The sequence below is a fragment of the Alligator mississippiensis genome, chromosome 3 (genome assembly GCF_030867095.1).
Source record: "Alligator mississippiensis isolate rAllMis1 chromosome 3, rAllMis1, whole genome shotgun sequence".
Taxonomy (NCBI): domain Eukaryota; kingdom Metazoa; phylum Chordata; order Crocodylia; family Alligatoridae; genus Alligator; species Alligator mississippiensis.
The window spans coordinates 123,668,611-123,688,869 of record NC_081826.1 but is presented as its reverse complement, the minus strand read 5'-3'; the positions used below and the strand labels follow the sequence as shown (position 1 = coordinate 123,688,869).

The 20,259-nt window shown below is 46.3% G+C and overlaps 1 long non-coding RNA gene across 1 annotated transcript in view; it reads left to right on the top strand.

Moving 5' to 3' along the window:
* The window catches only part of LOC109283877 (uncharacterized), a 60,182-nt gene extending 40,896 nt beyond the window's left edge, over positions 1 to 19,286 (top strand). Inside the window, exons 2-3 of the long non-coding RNA XR_002091185.2 lie at positions 287 to 337; positions 11,145 to 19,286. This is a non-coding gene — a long non-coding RNA (uncharacterized LOC109283877). The remainder of the gene's footprint in view (positions 1 to 286; positions 338 to 11,144) is intronic.
* The last annotated feature ends 973 nt before the right edge of the window (positions 19,287 to 20,259 follow it).

Here is a 20,259-nt window from a genome sequence, read left to right as displayed (position 1 = left end):
TAGGGCTGCAATTCTTCATTTGCCTTCTCTAATAAGTATTTAACAATCCAATTTGAAACACCTTGAAAGAATGTGAATGGGTGACTGGTTTTCATAGGTGCTGAACATCTGCACCTCTGTTTGCAAATTATTGGAAGCTGCAGGTACTCAGGTGGGCAGCACGTTATTGGTTTAGACCGTATTCACTCTCTTTCTGGTTTGCTTTGGTTGCTCGTTTTTTCAGTCTAGGCTTGCTTCCTGTTTGCAGTGCAATAAACATTTCTCCTTTTCTCTTTTCATTCTGCAGGTAACCTTCAGAACACAATACAGCATCAGACCACACTGAACAATGCAGAAGGTAATGTTACTGAAATGAAGGGTAACATTTCTATTTGTGTTAGGGGGAGTAGGGTTTAGCCTAACTGAACACCAAGATGTAGTGGAAGTGTAGAACTTGCTGAGTTGTTCACCATGCTGTGAGAAAGGAAAATGGCAAACTGTGTGTATCAATTGCCTCTGAGCAAAGAGAACTACATCTGGGAGAACATCTGACAGAGAGGAAATGACATCCGTGTTTTCTAAAGTGGTGGAGCAGTTTGCCACAGATGCTGGTTTGCTTAATATGCTTAAAATAGTGCCAAGTCAGCATGACAGGATCATTTGGAGGATACCAGTCTCTTTCAGTAATGTAACAGCAGCAAAGTTTTTTGGTAGGGTGAATATTTTGCTGATGTTGTTCACAGAATGACCTTCCCTCAGAAGCCAGGCTTGCCTTCGTGAGACAGAGGCAAGTTTCATGACTAGTGCAGAGAGGCAGTATGGAAAAGGGAGCTGTTGCAGTATTGTGCAGGTTTCAGATCTTGGTTCATTGTTGGCTGGCACTGAGTTATCAGTATGAGGGTTATCTATTAATGGGCGGATTGGCCATCTTGAGAGTAGACATGAGATCATCTGGGATGTCAAAGCAAGACCAACATCCTCCAGAATTTATGATTAAAGAGACCTGCCATTTTAATTCCTGTTCTGAATCGAATAAACATTCAGAAACAAGAATATTTGAGCCAGTAGAAGTCAGAAGAGTGGGAGAAATGTGTTTGAAATGTAATTGTTAACAATTCTCCATTTAGGAATGGTTAAGGACAAGTCCCATACCTTATCCTTCCCATCCCTGTAAAACGGCACACTGATGAATCTTTGGAGTCTGCTTTTGTACAAGATGTATTTCAAAGATCTTTTAGTAAATGGGGCTATATTTCTTTGAGGCTCTAGGTGTTTTAAGGATGGAGGAGGGAGGGAGGCAGATGTTTCAGAAGCAGTACTGCTGAACATCAGAGATTACATCGGCTTATAGCTCTCTGTGGCACAAGAAGTGCAAAGTACACTCAGCTCCTATTAACAGAAGGGAGTTCTTTTTCTCACAAAACATAATTAACTTGTGGAACTCACTGCCACAAGATGTTGTAGGGGCCAGCAATTTAACCAGGTTCAAAAGGGGATCAGACAAATTCAGACAGGGTAGGTCCACCCCTGGATATTAAACAAAATAATAGGGGTACAATTTCCAAATGATGATGGCCTGGGCCTCTGAATGCTGGAAGCTCTAAGAGGGGCAATGAACAGCTCAGTCTGGATTGGGCCTGCATAATACTTTTCCCCTTAGAGTCTGCTCTGAGCTACCACAGGATACAGGATCCTGGGCTAGATGGACCTGTGGACTGACCTAGTATGGCATCTCTTAACTTTTTATGCTCTAAGTCAGTAGGGCTTGTAGGAGTTCAGGACTTCTGAGGACCAAACCTGTTGTGGCAGAACCACATGTTTACCCAAATTGCCCTTGCTGTTAGTATATAGTTTTAATGAACATATGAGCCTTTTTCAAGTCATACTGAAGTCAGCAGGATTTTTTTCCAGTAACTTCAGTGACAGCTGGATCTGTCCGTCATATAGCAACATAGTGTGAAAACATGCAGCACCGAATTCATTGTTGGCTTAAGTGACTGTAACTCCCTTGGACTCCATTGCTGCTGTCTCTTCTGAATTTCATTGGGAAGTACTCCATTTACACCAAGGATGAATTGGGCCCTCGATTCCTGGATGAAGTCCTCTACCATCCAATGCAGGTTAACTGTGTGTTGAGAAATTGAGCATTTAGAAAATTATCAAGGAGACCCTTCTGGATAAGCTGGCTGAGGGCAACATCCTGAGGGACAGCCAGCACAGGTTTGTTGTGGGTAGGTCTTGCCTGACTAATCTCATCTCCTTCTATGACCAGGTGATGTATCACCTGGACAAGGTAGAAGAGATTGACGTCATATATATGGACTTTAAAAAAGCCTTTGATCTGGTGTCCCAGGACCTCATTATGGATAAATTGGCCAACTGCGACCTTGGCTACACCACAGTCTGATGGCTAGAAAATTGGCTCCGAGGTCGGATCCAGAGAGTAGTGGTCGATGGCAGCAAATCATTATGGTGCTCCGTGACCAGTGGCATCCCCCAAGGCTCTGTCCTTGGACTGGTTCTCTTTAACATCTTTATCAACGATGTAGACATTGGTGTCAGAAGCACACTGGCTAAGTTCGCCAATGACACTAAACTTTGGGGCATAGCGTCCATACCTGAGGACAGGCTAGTGATCCAGGCTGACTTGGATAAACTTAGTAAGTGGGCGGACACAAACCTGATAATGTTCAGTACCAATAAATGTAAGGTACTCCACCTCGGGGGGAAAAAACGCACAGCACACTTATAGGCTTGGCAGTGCTACACTTGCTAGCACCACTGCTGAAAGAGACTTGGGGTCAGCCTTATGAAGAGAGGCGGAGAGCCATGGGACTCTTCAGTCTGGAAAAGTGCAGGCTCAGGGGGGACCTGGTAGCTGCTTACAAGTACATAAGGGGTGTACATCGGGATCTGGGAGAATGTCTGTTCACCAGAGCGCCCCAAGGAAAAACAGGGACCAACGGTCATAAACTCCTACAAGACTGTTTTAGGCTGGACATAAGAAAAATTTTCTTTACAGTCCAAGCCCCCAAGACCTGGAATAGACTCCCTTCAGAAGCAGTGCAGTCACCTACTCTGGACTCATTCAAGAAACACTTGGATGCTTATCTGGCTGGGATCCTTTGACCCTAGCTGACTTCCTGTCCCTGGGACAGGGGGCTGGACTCGATGATCTTCGAGGTCCCTTCCAGCCCTAATGTCTATGAAAAAAAAACATTCTCGAAAGCAAGCTAATGAAGTACGGTTTGGATGAATGAACTGTAAGGTGGATAGAAAACTGGATAGATCATTGGTCTCAAAGGATAGCAATCAATGTCTTAATGTCAAGTTGGGAGCTGGTATCTAGTGGAATGCCTCAGGGGTTGGTCCTGGGGGCTGGTTTTGTTCAATATCTTCATCAGTGACTTGGAAGATGGGATGAAGTGCACCCTCAGCAAGTTTGCAGATGACACCAAGATGTGGGGAGTAGTAGATATGCTGGAGGGCAGGCTAGGATTCAAAGAGACCTCAGCAAATTGGAGCATTGGACTAAATGAAATCTCATAAGGTTAACTAAGGACAAGTGCAAGGTCCTGCATTTAGGACGGAACAATCCAATGCACCGGTACAGGATGGGGACTGACTGGCTAAGCAGCAACTCTGCAGAATAGGACCCGGGGTTTACAATGAACAATAAGCTACATATGAGCCACCAGTGTGCCCTTGTTGCAAAGAAGGCTAATAGCATACTGGGCTGCATTAGTAAGAGCATTGTCAGCAGATCAAGAGAAGTGATTCTTTACCTCTATTTGACACTGGTGAGGCCACATCTGTAGTACTGTGTCCAGTTTTGAGTTCCCCACTACAGAAAGGACATGGACAAATTGGAGAGAGTCCAGTGGAGGGCAAGAAAAATGGTTAGGGGGCTGGGGAACATGACTTATGTGGAGAGGCTAAGGGAACTGGGCTTATTTAGTCTGGAGAAGAGAAGACTTCTGAGGAGGGGGGATTTAATAGCAGCCTTCAACTACCTGAAGAGGGGTTCCAAAGAAAATGAAGCTCGACTTTTCTCAGTGGTGGCAAATGGCAGAACAAGAAGCAATGGTCTCAAGTTGCAGCAACAGAAGTTTACATTAGATGTTAGTGTAACAGGCAGTTTAAGGGGCGCTTACCTTCCAAGTGTCCTAGGTTGGGCCCTGCCTGAATGCTTAAGGAGGACTGTCCCAATAGAGACACCATACTTGTAGTTCAGTACTATCTCCAGCAAGGGGATGCAAGATTCAAAAAGAAGTTAGGAAACCTGGGAAAATTCCAGCCTAGGGATTGGCTGGGCAGTTCGCCTTAAGACCTGAGTGTCTCCCTGCCCACCGGGATGATGGATGAATCTTCATGTGCTTGGTGTAATGCAGTTGTGCCTTATTTAATTAATCAGGAAATTGAAGGAGAAATAAGTTGGCTCTATTCTCAGTATGACAGGGTTGTCAAATATCAGTAAATTTACTGTCTGTCGGCAAAAAAAAGACTAAAATGTCTGTCAGTAAAGACCTTAAAAAAAACTTTAGCCATCAGTAGAAATACTAAGCATCCACAGCCTGATTGAAGCTCCAACAGACAGAGCACAGAAATGCCAACTGTTGTTCAAGTGGGAAAGCAGCACTGTGCAGGGAGCATTTTTTCAGCCATGTGCTACTGCTGCTGCATCTCAAGTTGCCTGCAATACTGCTGGGTCACAGATAGGCTTCTTTGGGGGGTCCATGCTTGGACGGGGTGAGTGGGGCCGGCAGGATTAAGGCTTGAGGAATGGGTTGCGGGGCCAGCGTGGTGCAGGGTGCAGTCAGGGGCATCAGGGTGTGGTGGTTAGTAGGGGACCCTTGGTAGTGGGGACAATAGGGGGTAGGGGAGAGAGGGGTAGGGGAGAGAGAGAGGCGCACGCTGTGTGAAAAGGGTTGGGAAGAGCCTACAGCATTGTCCCACCCTGTGGATGCCTGCTGGACCCTTCGTGAGTGGGCTACAGGCCAGTGGAGTGCCTAAAAGGTCAACCAGGAGAGAACAGAACGAGCATGCGGGGTTCATGAGTGAGCTTAACAAATTCCTTAGGGTGCAGACATAGACCTGGGAAACCCCTAGAAAGCAGGAAGGCAATTCCCCACTGGGCTTGATGACTTGGGGGGTCGGTAAGAGTGTGATAAATCATCATCCCTACCCTGCCTCCCTCCACCCCGTGAGAGCAGTTTGCTCTCCCTATGTGAGTTTAATTGCGTGAACAGCTCTGTTGGCTTTGGGAGGCCGTGCCCAGGCAGAGAAGTGTGCACAGAGGAGTATGGGGAAGAATTTGTGTTTTGCAGGGGTCTGGAGTGGAAACAACCTCTGCAGACTGTGAGATGCCTAGGCCTGCATGGGATAACCCGAGACAGCTGAAGCCTGCAAAACATGGGATGAGAGGAGTGAGGGACTGCCCCCCCTCCATCCTTTGGGCAGTAGTGGGAGTGACTGGGTATTAGTTGTAAATAATTAATTAGGGGTCAATACAATGGGTATTTAACACCGTGCATAAATTATTGGCTTTGTATTCGTTATCTCGATCATCCTTTAAGTGTAAATAGTTATCAACTGTTATTTTTCTATAAACTCATCCTTGTGTATTGTAAGTAGAGTATTGCAAACTTCTGATAGTATTTAATATTCGCTTGCATATAGCAATTATTTACTGTATATAATTACATTCTGTAAATAGTTACTCCTGAGTCTGAAAGTTCTCTCCATTGTAAAAGGCAGCCCCTTCTCTTGACATTCCTAGATGAGCTGAGCAGGGGTAAAGCTAGCTGACACCCCAGGTCCCAAACATCTGGACATGGCTGTGCGTAGTGTCACACTCCAAATGTTACATTAGGAAAAAACTTTCTCACAAGGAGGGTAGTAAAGCATAGGAGCAGGTTACCCAGAAAGGTTCTGGAATCTCCTTCCTTGAAGGTTTTTAAGACTAACCCAGCTAGACAAAGCCTCAGCTGGGATGATCTAGTTGGGGATGGTCCTGCTTTGAGCAGGGGGTTGGACTAGATGATCTCCTGAGAGCCCTTCCAACTCTAATTTTCCATGATTTGTATGATTTCTATGACATCTTGACTCACAGGAATGGTGGTCCCCAGATCATGTACTCTTTTGTTTTTTGGGGGCATGTTGTTATGTAAATGAGATTTATATAATTCTCATTTATAAATCTGTAAATCCCAGTGTGGAAAGGTTTTGTGTATCAGCAATTCCTTCCAAAGTCAAAGGAAGCTGGCCTGCTTCATACATTTCAAGATTAGATTCATAATGAAGGGAATCCCATATTTCTCTCTTACGTGTACATTACATGAAGACATTACTTACACTGAATATTTATATATTTATATATCTATCCCCCTACCCCCCCCACACCTCCCCGCTGCCCAGCAGGTAAGTCTTTGGGGAGGTGAGGAGGGAAGGGAAAGGGCCATGGTAGGAGTAGGGCAGATTGAGGCCCCAGCCTTAGCCCCACTCCCTCCCTCTCCACTGGGGCCTTCATCTGCCCCCCCCAATGGTGGGGAGGTAGGGAATGAGGCAGGGGCAGGCCCTGCACAGCTGGCACGAGGTGGAGATGGAGCTGCAAGCAGCTCATCTGGGGGGTACGGGGAGGGGGGCATGCAGCTCAGGAGGGCATGGGGGGCACATGCCCCCAGATCTGCTGGCGGGGCCAGCTGTGGGCTGGGGCTGGGGCAGTACCAGCTCTTCCTGGCTGAGCTGCGATGGCAGCAGTGCTGGGAGCGAGTCCACAGGAGGGATACCAGTCCACTAACTGTTAGCGCAGACTTAGTGAAGGGTCACTTGGAGGGGCTGGATGAGTTCAAATCAGTGGGCCCGGATGAACTTCATTCAAGGGTGCTGAAGGAATTGGCCACTCATAGCAGAGCTGCTGGCACAGCTGTTTGAACACTCATGGTGCTCTGGTCAGGTCCCAGAGGACTGGAAAAGGGCCAGTGTGGTCCCAATTTTCAAGAAGGAGAGGAGGGAGGAACCAGGAAACTATAGGCCTGTTACTCTCACCTCTATCCTTGGGAAAACTCTGGAAAAAATCATTAAGGATCATATTTGTGGGAGCCGAGCAGGGGAAATAATGCTGAAAGGAAATCAGCACAGATTCATTGCAGGTAGATGCTGCCTGACTAACCTTGTTTCTTTTTATGACCAGGTCACAAAATGCTTAGACACAGCAGTTGAGGTAGATGTCACCTACCTAGACTTTAAGAAAGACTTCAATACAGTATCTCATTCTGTTCTTGTAAATAGACTGACAGGCTGTGATGTAGATGATTACATGGTCAAGTGGGTAGGAAATTGGCTTAGAGGTTGCTCCCAGAGAGTGGTGGTAGACGTGTCGATATCGAGCTGAAAAGATGTGGGCAGTAGAGTCCCACGAGGCTCAGTCCTTGGATTGGTGCTAATCAATGTCTTCATCAGTGACTTGGACGAGGGCATGGAGAGCACCCTGTCCAAGTTTGCAGACGATACCAAATTATGGGGCAAAGTTAACATACCAGAGGGTGGGGAACAGATCCAGACAGATCTGAACAGGTTGGAAAAATGGGCAGAATGTAATAAGATGCAGCTCAACAAAGACAAAAATTATTTGTCCCTCCCTTTTTTAAGTAAAAAAAAAAAAACCAAAGGGAGGGGCAAGAAATTTTGTAATAAGATGCAGCTCAACAAAGACAAATGCAAAGTGCACCTGGGCAAAAAGAACCAGCAACACACTTACAGGCTGGGGGATGACCTTCTCCACCACACAGCAATGGAAAGGGATCTTGGAGTTACAGCTGACTCCAAGATGAACATGAGTTTTCAATGTGACGAAGTGATCAACAAGGCTAACCTCATTTTATCATGCATTAGCAGATGCATGACGAACAAGTCCAGGGAGGTGATGCTTCGCCTCTATGTGGCACTGGTTAGGCCTCAGTTGGAGTACTGCAACCAGTTTTGGGTGCTGCACTTCAAGAAGGGCGAGGAGAATCTTGAGAAGGTTCAGAGGAGGCCACTCATATGGTCAGAGGCCTGCAGGCAAGGCCCTACGAGGAGATACTGAGGGACCTAGATCTCTTCAGCTTTCGCAAGAGAATATAAATTAATCAGGGGAGGGCAGCAGGGAATAGGAGATGCTCTATTTAGTAGGGCACCCCCTGAAGTAACTAGGAATAATGGCCACAAATTGATGGAGAGCAGACTTAGGTTGGACATTAGAAAGAATGTCTTCACTGTAAGGGTTGCCAGAATCTGGAATGAGCTTCCAAGGGAGGTGGTGCTCTCCCCTACCCTGGGAATCTTCAAGAGGAGACTGGACAAGCACCTAGCTGGGGTCTTCTGAGGTGTGATCATTTAATATTTTCAGAGCTGGTGCAGCATGGTAGGTCTATACATTGTGTTCTTTCAGGGAGACCTCTTTATCTTGTTTCTTTTTTTGTTGTTCCTAAGTGATTTTGATTAATTTAGGTTGAAATTTAGCTGTTTGCTTTTTGTAGATATGAAAAAAGCAAAATATGTGCTTCTTTTGATGTAGAAAGTACCTCTGATTTACAGATATCCCTGGACCAGACCCTCTGGCTCCAAAACTTCCCAAGCATTGGGAAAGGTCAGGTCCAGATTCAGACTGTGAATCTGGCTCATTTTTATTAGCAAGGAGTTCAGATCCCAAGCTAGAGGACCAATAAGTAGCATTCTGAACTGTCAGACACTTTCAGTTGCTTAATGGAGATGCCTTTCATCACAGCTTTAAAACTCTCTGTTATTTACTTAAAAAAGGGAGAGACAAGAATTTTTGTGGGTGATACCTTATATTGGACCAACTGTATGGTTGGGATAAAGCTTTTGATGCAAGCCATTCTTTGTCAGGTCTGAGGAAAGCAGCTCATAAAAGAGAGATCACATAAAAAATGCTGCAGTTTTTCCATCTATTTCCTTGCACCCTCTTAGCACAGTAGAAAAGTACAAAAATAGGATGCAGTTCCATGCCTGAGGCATCATGGTTTGCAAATTAACCAGACTGAAGTGTTCAACAAACCCAGGGATTTCACAGTCTGATTGGACATTGTTTAATGCTTTATCAGGCAAAATTTCACAGTATGCTCCTTTTACTGATGCGTTGTGTAAAATGCGTAAGTGACAGTACAGATGTGTACTTTAACATACAAGTGTCCTGTTCAGCACCTGCATTGGATACATCCGCTGGATCTGTTGTCATAAATTCAAGTGTGATATTGTCCATTTCCCCCCTCCATGCATCAATGGGAACTGTTAATGCATACTGGAAGGTGTTTAAGGCTGGTGTTAGTTCTCTTGTATTTGGTAGAGCATTTCACTCTGGTATGCAATGCAGTGGAGAATCAGGCCTAGAATATCTCTTGCTGGTACTTCTCTGTCAGTTTTCCATTTGGTGACTATAAATCAGGATGTTGTGCAATGTAGAAACAAGCATAAACCAAGTGAACTTTTTTAATTGTTTGAGAATGGAGAGCTTTTTGCTGTTAGCTGTAGCAAAAATAATTTATATTTGTTCTTCATTAGGTCTACCAAATGGTGTAACTAATTTGAAGTCCCCCCCTTTTTAGATTCATCATTGCTCAAATTAAAAAAAAAAAAAGTTGGTGTTGTTTTGCTTATCAGAATGATTCCAGCTGACCATTATGGCAATATCCATGAAAACCAGAGGGCTTACCTTCTGGGACTGTTTCTCTTTTCTTTGTGAGAAATTGTTCACACCATGCCCATGTATCACATATGTTACCAACTATGATTTCAGGCCTCCCCAGGCCTCTATACTCTTGTTGGAGTTTCAGCCTTTCCAGTCTTGGCCCCTTTTCTCTGGCTGGGACACTCTCAGCCTAGGTCCACTGCACTGGACTCTGGCTTCTGGGCTCCAGCCCCTGTTTTTTCCCTCTAGGGCTGTAGGCCCCTGGCCCTGGTTCTGCCCCTCTCAGGCTGAGGGCCCCCTGGCCCTGTCTGGCTTCCATCCATGCTAGGTTTCAGCTCTTTTCTAAGCTTTAACCCCACTTTGGCTTAAGCCTGTTCCATGCCTTGAGCTCCAGCCCTGTGGCAGACTCAATGCACCACATGCCCCTTGGGCACTCTGTAGCTTTAAACCCAGTGCAACCCTCAGGCCCCCCCACTCTGGCTCAAGTCTAGGTGTGCCCCTAAGGCAGCCCTCTGTGGCCTCCATTTATCCCCTTTTGTAGCCACTTCTGGTCCGCCAGTGTAAAGTTTAAACAAAAATATAAGCCTACTGGCTATAACTAAAATCCCCATACACTGGGCCCTACTCCCTGCAAGCTGTGAGCCTCTTATTTGTAGTCTCCAGGGCAGGTCAAGTGCCAGGCACTCCCTCTCCCATATCCATCCTGCTTAGGAACTCCTCTTCTTGCTGCCCACAGAGTCGGGCTGTCTGTCCTGACTCAGGCCCTGGGTTTACATGCCTTCTAAGCTCTGCTTCTTCCCATCAGTTGACTCCTCAGCCACCCACAGGGGTTTCCAATTAGGTCCTGGTGGCTAGTGTCTAGGGAAGCTTACAACTGCCACTCTTTCTGCTTTATCAGGGCTCTGTCCTACTGTCCTACTGCTGGGCTGCAAGTCTAGCCCTGCAATAGGCACTCTTAGTCTATGGCTACCCGGCTGTCTCTCATGAGCAGTCTTCCCTCCTGCCTGGGGCCTACTTCTCTCTTCAAGTAACAGGAACCCTCTGGCTCCCTGTTACAGCAAGGACAGAGGATGTGCAACTGTTTCTTTCTTTTCGTTTTAATACACCCCCACCCCTCCACAGTCCCACCACCTTGGATTGCTCATCACTCAGTAACCATGCAACCAGCTGAATGGTATTGAATTTTTTTTAGCCTCTAGAATTGAAAACACTGCTTGTAATTGATGGTTTGCTTTAAGACCACAGGAAGTTACTTGTCACTATCCATTAACAGGCACTTTTCTAGCCAGTTTTGCCATTTTAAAGAAAAATAGATGAAGAAGCAGAAAAAAAAAGTGTGTGGGGGGTGGGGGTGAGAGATTGGGAAGTGGAATTCATGGTCTGCTATTTATACCTCAGCCAAAGAAATTGAAATATTGAACTAACTTTCTACTCATGACACTATGTTCAATACATATTATTACTGTTTTTCTTTCAGCCTCATTGAACCTCCAAGAATAAAAAATGCATGAAACATGAATTGAATTAGTTTTGAGTCCACTGACTCAGAAGAAATCAGAGAGATTTAGAAAGAAGATTCTCATCCCCTCTCCCCAGTAGAGGCTGGGCACCCTGTAGAGGTGGCATCAGGGCCCCATAGTGCTTGGCATTGTGTGGACACTCCTAGCAAGGCTGATGGTGAGGAACTGAAACTGGTACTGAGGAACTGGTACTGAGTAGTGAGACTCTACAAATTTATTCTTCAAATTTGTAACATATCCCTGGGGACTTGAGAAATGACAACACTGGCACAGTCTTCAAGAAGGGAGATAAGTCTGTGTGCAGGAACTATTGAGGTATCACCCTCCTTTCCCCAGCAGGGAAAATCCTTGCCTGCATCCTCCTAAATCATCTTTTACCTGTTGCTGAGGAAATCCTGCCAGAATCTCATTGTGATTTCACACCATCCTGTGGGGCAGTTGACATAATCTTTGAAACATGTTGGGAACAACACCAGGACCTGTATATGGCCTTCATTGACCTCACTACAGCCTTCAACTCCATCAATCACAAAGCTTTGTGGAAAGTACTGGACAGATTTGGTTGCCCTGAGAACTGGTCAGATTTGGATGTCCTGAAAAATACATCAAGGTCCTGAGGCTTCTCCATGACCCCAAGACCACGGCCATTCTTTCTCGTAGTCTTGTTGTGGTCTGATTGGAGACAGATCCATTTTTCTTCTGAACTGGGGTCAAGGATATGTCATTGCCCCAATTCTGTTCTTCATTTTTTTGACTGTCATCCTAATTCTCATTAAGGACTGCCTCCCTTCTGGAATTGACACTGAATACCAAACAGATGGGGGGCTTTTCAATCTGGGACATTTTTGCTCAAAAATCAAAGTATTCAAAACAGCTATGTTGACCTTCAATACACTGAAAACTGGGCCATACTTACAGACACTGAGGAAAACCTCCAGACGATGCTGGATCCCTAGAAGCTTACTGAACTTTGGGCCCCTCTCTCAACATTGAGAAGACTAAAATGTTCTATCAGTTTGCTCTCAGCTGTGAATATGACCCCCTCCCTTAAATTACCATCAAGGGAAAGACCCTGGAGATAGTTAAGTACTTCCCTTACCTAGATAGCCACCTCCCTCAGAGAGTGATCATAATGAGGAGATCCAGCACAGAATCTGGTGCACAGGTGCCTCTTCCAGGGCATTGCTTTAGCATGTTTCTATTGATCATGATCTCTGGGAAGATACCAAATTTCAGGTCTAAAATGAAGTCATCTTCTACACATGTGAAACATGGGTGACCTACTGTTGTAATCACAAGAGCCTGGAGAGGTATCACCATCAATGTCTCTGGAAAATCCTCTACATCAATGGGAAGATTGCATCACAAATGCCAGCATCCTAGCTCAAGTCAATGTTACTAGCATTGAGTCAATGATCCTCAAGCACCAACTTCTCTGGACCAGATGTGTGTGGATGCCCAACGCTTGACTTCGAGAACAAGTGCTGTACTCCCAGCTTAGTTGTGCCCTGAGATCTCACGGTGGTTAGAGGAAATGCTATGAGGACGCATTATCAAGAAAATGGAGGCAGACATTAAGAGCTGGGAATAGCTGGCTACTGACCAACTCTAATGACACCACAATCTCAGTCAATCAGCAGCCCTCTTCAAGGAAAAGCATCTTGCCCTCAAAGCAGAGAAGAGAGAGCAGAAGAAAGAAAAGGAGAGAAATCCCAGTATGGCCTATTCTCCCCTATGAAAAGACCTGCATTTTTGCATACGAATCTGTGGCTAAAGGATTGGACGCTAAAGGGGAGAAATTCATTGCACCCACTTAACCTGCTCCCTGAAAATTTCAGTTCAGGAATCTTCATGTGGATTAGAAGGAGGCAGTGTGTCAATTTATTCATACCTGAAAATGGTAGTTATTTTAGTGAAAACGGCTATAGAAAGCATGCAGGTATTAGTAATTCAGACTTTTGTGAAGTGGTGATAGGATCCTCTTTGGCTCGCCCTGCTTTCCCACTACTTTTCCTTTCTGTTTCTGTTTTTCGTCTCACTCATGTCATCTCTGCCTTCAGCTTACCTCTTAGCTAAGCAACTTATAGGATATCTGTCACTGTAATATCTGAGAACTTCACAAAGGTAAGAAAAGAAATTCACTAAAACCCTGAATCTGAAATCATTTTAGAAACAGGGAGAATTGAGGCACAAAGAACCTCTGACCAGCTGAAGATCTAGTATTACATGCAAAGCTTGGGACAGAGGTACGAAATGAATCCAGGCAGTGAACCCTAACTCCCAGCCCTGTGCATTAACCTCGGGGCAACTCCTTCTCTCTGCATTAGCCTCAAGACGACTACTGCTGCTATTACTGCTACTACTGTTTCTTCTTCTTCTTCTTCATCTTCTTCCTCTTCTTCTTTAAGGTTTAGTTTTAGAGATGGTTGTTGAAAATTGGTTTCTCAAGGCTTGACATAATGTCATATGCATCAAAAAAAAGTCAAGACTGACAAGCTATCCTCTGATCACCTTACACAAATGAATTAAGGACAGTCTGTCAGACCTTGCTTTTCATTTCAGGTCATAATCCAAAATAATCAAACCAATATTTCATTAATGTCCAGTTCTTAGAGAGAGAGAATCTCTCCCTTAGAAACCCATACACTGAGGATGAGATGATTATTAGGGGTAATCTAAGTATTCTGCAAATAATAAATGAGTATTTTGCCCCAGTCTTCAACAGGATATAGATGTATATGAGGGTAAATAGTTTGGTGCCTAATGGCTGCAAAATTTAGGCCATTTATTGTAACAAAATTGGGAGAGAGGTACCTTCATCCCAGAATACTAAAATATTGGCATGTGAAATAGCAAGTTTAGTAAGAAGGATTTGTAGTGTATCTGTATTAAAAAAAAAAAGAGAGAGAAAAAGAGTGAGGGCATGCTCATTCATTTGACCTCAATATTATGAAAAGTCTTAGAACAGATTTTGAAGGAAAGACTGATCAAGGACTTTGAGGCAAATGGAACCTGGGATAAAATGCGACATGCTATTATCTGGAGTTGATCATGTCAGACTAACCTCATATATTTCTATGATAGGCTAACTGACTTCTTAGATCAGGGCAGTGTGGAGTCCTAAAGTGTCTAGACTGGAAAAAAGTATTTGATACTGTACCTCATGGGATAGTGTTATTAAGGTGAAGAAGATGGGGAATTGTAAAGTGGCTAAATGGGAGACTACCTTAGTTTATTACTGAAAGGAGAGCTACCAGAATGGATAGTTTACTATTGGTCTTTCTCAGGGAGCTGTCTTGGGTCCTGTCCTATTTAATATTTTCATTAATGATGCTGAAGAAAGGACTATGACTGTGTTTATGAAATTTATGGATGGCCCATATTAGGGAAGAATTCCCTATAGTGAGGAGGACCTGATTATCATATAAGAAAAATTAGATAACCCTATGGAATGGAGTAATAAAAACTGTATGAGATTTAATAGCACAAAGTGCCAAGTCATGCAGTCAGGAACTAATACCAAGACCTTTTGCTAAATGCTAAAGGCTTATAGATTGAAACTGGTGGAGGTACCTAGGTGTACTGATTGATCATAGGATGACCATAAACTGTCAATGTGATATGGCTGTCAATAAACCTAATAAAATTCTGTGATGTATTGGAAGAGGCAATTTTAGCAGAGATAGGGAAGCATTGGTACTAATGTACAAAGCATTTAGAATATTGTGTACGGTTCATCAATGTTCAGAAAAGATTAATTTGAACTGAACAGGTGCAGAGAAGGGCTACTAGAATGTCTAGGGGAATAGAGAACTCCTCTTATAAGAGGAGATTAAAAGAGTTTGCCTTGTTTAATCTAGCAAAATGAAGGTTGAGAGGGGATATGATTACTTTCTATGAATGCATCAAGGGACAAATACCAGGTCATGAATAAATATAGATTGAAAATTAGAAGAAGGTTTCTAACCATCAGGAAAGTAAAGTTCTGGAAGAGTCTTCTGTACAAGGTAGTAGGCAAGGAATCCATTTTTTTGTCAAGATAGAGTGTAATAAATTCATGAAATCCCTTTAGGGAGAATATGATAGGATAGTAATTTGAAATTAAAGCTTGGGATATGAGGTCTTTGGGGGTTTAATTGTTTGGTATTTCCTATAGATACTAATAATTCAGCAATCTGGTGGACTTGATCGTTGTGGGGATTGTTTCCAGATGAGAGAAGTGTCTGGCAAGATTGGACTTTTGGGCCTCACTGATAGTACAGGCACAATCTGGTGCAGAGCTTGAAGCTGGAGAAAATGGTTGCAGCATAAGATGTGGCTTATTGGCTTCTGTTGGAGTCTGAGCACTCCAACAGAACTTGTGGGGAACTTGTGGGGATTATAGGTTGGCAATAAATCATAGGGGTTTTTAAGGTGATTTTTATGTCTTTGAGGTTGTGCTTTAGTTTAGATTTCAGGCATTTTTATGGTTTGTGTGTTAAGGTATTGTAAGGAAGGATGAGCTGGGTAGTTGTCATGGCCATTTGCATATTAAGTTTACATCCTCGGTTTGTCCTCCTTACGCTTGATCTTCCAATATACTGACAGTACTTGTTATACTGTATTTATATTGAGGATGGAGGGAGCCACAGAACACACAACAAAGAACCACCCACAAGAACAGCCCAGCCAAGACAGGCGACGAGCACAGGAAATACCCAGGTAAGAGACAGGAGCCCAGGTAGTCCTGGGATTAGGGGGGCAGTGCATGCACCTTCAGGAGGCCTTAAATGCCTTTACACTAATGCTTGTAGCGTGGGGAACAAGCAGGAGGCCCTCCTGCTAGCTAACACTAACTCGGACATAGTGGGGCTCACTGAAACTTGGTGGGATCCAACGCATGACTGGGCAGTAAACATCAGGGGCTATAGGCTGTACAGGAGGGATAGAACAGGGAGGAAAGGTGGGGGTGTGGCTCTCTACATCAAAAAGCAGTACACATCCTCAACAAACAGCACTGGGTCAGGGGAGGGGCAGACTGAAGTGCTCTGGGTCCATATAGAAGGGGGTCGTGGGGAAAGGGACTTAATGGTATGGGTTTACTACAGGCCACCCAACCAGGGGGAAGAGCTGGACTGGGAATTCTCAGGTCACCTTGCGGAGGCAGTTAAGTCAAGGAACGTGGTCATCATGGGTGACCTAAACTATCCAGACATCTGGAAAGAGCAGTCGGCCAGGTCTGACTGCTCACGTAGGTTCTTAGCTAGGTTACAGGACCTCAATCGAACCCAGGAGGTGCACAGTCCCACCAAGAGAAATTCCTTGTTGGACCTGGTCCTGGCCATGGGTGACAACCTGGTGAGTGGACTGTGGGTTCTCAGCCACCTGGGTGATAGCAATCATCGCTTACTGGAATTCACCATCCAGTGCAGGGTGTCAAAGGCCTGCAGCAAGGCAGCAGCCCTGGACTTTAGGAGGGCGGATTTCAATGAGGTAAAGAGACTAGTCGGGGAGGCACTGAGGTCCTGGATGGGAGGGGAGTTGGGAGTCCAGGAAGAATGGTCGTTCCTTAAGGAGATGATCCTCCAAGCCCAAAGGGTTGGGGGAGGGGGGGCAATCCCCACATGGATCAAAGGGGGCAGGAATGCTCAAAAGCCCCCATGGCTCACCAAAAGCATCCAGGAACATCTCAAAGCTAAAAAGGAGGCATACGCCTAATGGAAGGGAGGGGCCATCACCAACGAGGATTATACCTCCATTGCCTGAGATTGTAGAGGGACTGTTAGGAAGGCTAAGGCGGAGATGGAACTGGGACTAACGACCTGGACCAAGGACAACAAGAAGTCCTTTTTTAAATACATAGTGGGTAAAAAGAAGGTACTGGGTAACATAGGGCCTCTGTAGGATACGCTTGGAAATTTGGTCACACCAGATGACAAAGCTAACCTCTTTAACAATTTCTTTGCCTCCATCTTTTTGAGCAGGGACCGGGGCATCCCCTGCACTGGGATCCCCCGATGGACCCAGGAGAGGTGCTGCCAGGCCCAGGGTCAGTGAGGACCTAGTTGGAGAACTTCTGGTGGGTCTAGAAAGTCAGCAGGTCCTGACGATCTCCACCCCAGAGTGCTGAGGGAATTAGCAGAGGTCATTGTGGTACCCCTGGCACAGCTTTACGAGCACTCATGGTGCTGTGGTGAGTTGCTGGAGGGCTGGAAAAGGGCCAATGTGGTTCCCATTTTCACAAAAGGGAGGAAGGGGGACCCAGGAAACTACAGGTCTGTTAGTCTTACCTCGGTCCTGGGGAAGCTCTTTGAGAAAATTATCCAGGAGCACATCTGCGAGGGACCAGCGGGGGAGATCATGCTTAGGGGCAACCAACATGGGTTCATTAGAGGCAGGTCCTGTCAGACCAACCAGGTGGCCTTCTACGACCAGGTCACAAAATTCTTGGACGCAGGTGTCATGGTGGATGTAGTCTTTCTGGACTTTAGGAAGGACTTTGACACTGTCTCTTACACATTCTCATTAAGAAATTAGGTGACTGTGGTGTCAATGCCTATGCAGTCAAATGGCTCGCAAATTGGCTGGAGGGCTGCACCCAGACAGTAGTCGTGGATGGGTATTTTTCGACCTGGAGGGATGTGGGCAGTGGGGTCCCCCAGGGCTCGATCCTCAGGCCCGCACTGTTCAACATCTTCTTCAGCGACTTGGACGAGGGGGTGAAAATCACCTTGTTCAAATTCACGGATGACACTAAGCTGTGGGGAGAAGTGGGCACGCTGGAGGAGAGGGACAGGCTGCAACTAGATGTAGACAGGTTACAGGGATGGGCAGATGAGAACAGGATGGGATTCAATACTGACAAGCGCAAGGTACTGCACCTGGGGAGGAAGAACCAGCAGCATACCTACAGGCTGGGGAACTCCCTTCTAGTCAGAACAGAGGCAGAAAAGGATCTTGGTGTCATTATTGATTCCAAAATGAACCTGGGCTGCCAATGTGGGGACGCGGTCAGGAAGGCTAAACACACCTTGTCTTGCATCCACAGATGTATCACGATCAGATCCAAGGAGGTGATCCTCCCCCTCTATGCAACACTGGTCAGGCCGCAGCTGGAGTACTGCATCCAGTTCTGGGCGCCACACTTCAGGAGGGATGTGGATAGCATCGAGAGGGTCCAGAGGAGGGCTACTTGAATGATCGGGGGGCAGCAAGGCAGGCCCTATGAGGAAAGGCTACGAGACCTGAACCTGTTCAGCTTCCGCAAGAGAAGGCTGAGAGGGGATCTGGTGGCCATCTACAGACTGGCCAAGGGGGACCAGCAGGCTATGGGAGAGTCACTGTTCCCCCAAGCACTGCTGGGAGTAACGAGGAATAACGACCAAAAGTTGACTGAGAGTAGATTCAAGCTAGATATCAGGAGGCACTACTTCACAGTCAGGGTGGCTAGGATCTGGAGCCAACTTCCAAGGGAAATGGTGCTCACTCCTACCCTGGGGGTCTTCAAAAGGAGACTAGATAATCACCTAGCCAGGGTTGTTTGACCCCAGCATCCTTTCCTGCCCATGGCAGGGGGTTGGACTTGATGATCTGCTCAGGTCCCTTCTGACCCTACCAACTATGAAACTATATTGTTTTTAGTTATTCTGTGTTTAATTTCATGCTTCAAGGCTTTTGTGAGTTGTCTGCAGGGACTAGAAGAATTGTTTTCCCCCGTGAATGAATAAATTGCCTTCTAGTCCTTCTCTATTTGTTGCTTTACTCTGGCACACCAGATAGTGGCTGTACTTGGAAGTGAGGGATTGGGTGGGCTGCTTTAGGACTCCTCCTAATGGTACTGAGAAGGTGCACAAGTACCTGACTGATGTGCCCCACACAGGGCGCATTTACTGCGCAGTAATCTAAGTTACTGCAAAGTAACCAATAATTCCTAGGGGTGTGCACCGATAAAGATTTTTTTGGCTGATACCGATAACCGATTATTAACCAGCCATATTGGCAGATACTATTCTGAGTGCCAATATACAGCCCAGTAGCTTGTAGAGCAACATCCAGCTGGTAAGTCTGTGGGGGAAGAAGGAGCGTGGTAGGGGGAAAGTGTGTGGTGGGACAGATTAAGTTCCCAGTGGTGAGGGAGAGAGTGGTTCAGGGGCAGGGGCAGAGACAGGCACTGCCCAGCTGGGGCAGGGCAGGGCAGGGCATGGGATGGAGCCACAGATGGCTTGCCTAGGAGGCATGGGGGGTGTGTGTGGCTCCCCGCACTGTGCACACCCCAGGGGAGGCATGGGGAGCATGTGCCCCCCACAGATTTTTGCATGGGGCAACAGTGGGCTACCCACTATGGCCTCTTCCTGGCATGTGGGGCTGGGCTGGGCCTGTGCTTAGGGCAGACAAGGGTGGGGTGGGTGGTGGCAGTGCTGGTAGGGAGGCTATGAGGTAGGCTACAACCACCTCAAAATTCACTGTAGCCCCGCTGCAGTCCTCACTTCCAGTGCCACTGCCAGGACCCCAGCCCTGCCTGCCCTAAGCACAGTCCTGGCCGTGAAGACATTGACAGCCCCCGGCCCTGAGCATGCATTTTGCAGCCTTCCTCACCCCATGCACAAATCTGGGGGCACATATCTCCCCATGCCTCCCCCCGGGGGTATTCATAGCAGCAGAAACTACCCCCTTGCACCTGCCAGATGAGCCACCCATGGCTCCATCCTGCACCCCAGGCTGCCCTGGCTGGGAAGTGCCTGCCCATGACCCAGCCCCAGTCCCACTCCCTCCCTCACTGTGGGGGCTTTAATTTGTTCTCCCCCCCCCTGCCCCATGCCCCTTCTGTCCCTCATGTCCCTTCCCTCCAATACACTTACTGGGCCAGATGCTGCTCTCCATGCTGCCAGGGTGCACTCCTGGCTGCATGCATGGACTGGGGTCCCCTGCAGCTCAGGGGCTGCTCAGTCCCCAGCCATGGGAGAGGTGGGTAGGCTCTGGCAAAAAAATAAGATTGGGCCCCTTGCCACTTCTGCCTTCAGCAGTAGCCTGCCTGCCTCTCCCATGGCCAGGGTGTGAGCTAATAGCTGCAACACATCACTGCAAACTAAACTT